The 264-nt window shown below is 59.8% G+C and overlaps 1 pseudogene; it reads right to left on the reverse strand.

Moving 5' to 3' along the window:
• Window positions 1–264, reverse strand: part of LOC119594275 — a 32,574-nt pseudogene that overhangs the window by 20,178 nt on the left and 12,132 nt on the right.

The raw sequence follows: 264 nt of genomic DNA on the forward strand, positions 1-264 counted from the left end.
CTTTTTTTTAGTTGACAAAAGAAATACTTCCCCCTTGATGAAAGGGGGCCCAGTCCCCCCCCCCCTGGGGGGGGGGGAAGGGGCTGTAGCCCCCCGCTCGCCCCATGAAAAGGCCCGAGGTCCTCCCCCCCGCCCCCGGGGGTTCTCGATCGCAAAACCACCCCAAGGACAAAACCCCCCCCCTTCTGAGCGGAAACTTAGTGATAAAGACCCCGGGGTCTTGTCATCAAGCAAAGGGGGGGAATTTGGTTTTTTCGTCTCCCC

Source organism: Penaeus monodon, chromosome 33 (assembly GCF_015228065.2).
Source record: "Penaeus monodon isolate SGIC_2016 chromosome 33, NSTDA_Pmon_1, whole genome shotgun sequence".
Classification (NCBI taxonomy): Eukaryota; Metazoa; Arthropoda; class Malacostraca; order Decapoda; family Penaeidae; genus Penaeus; species Penaeus monodon.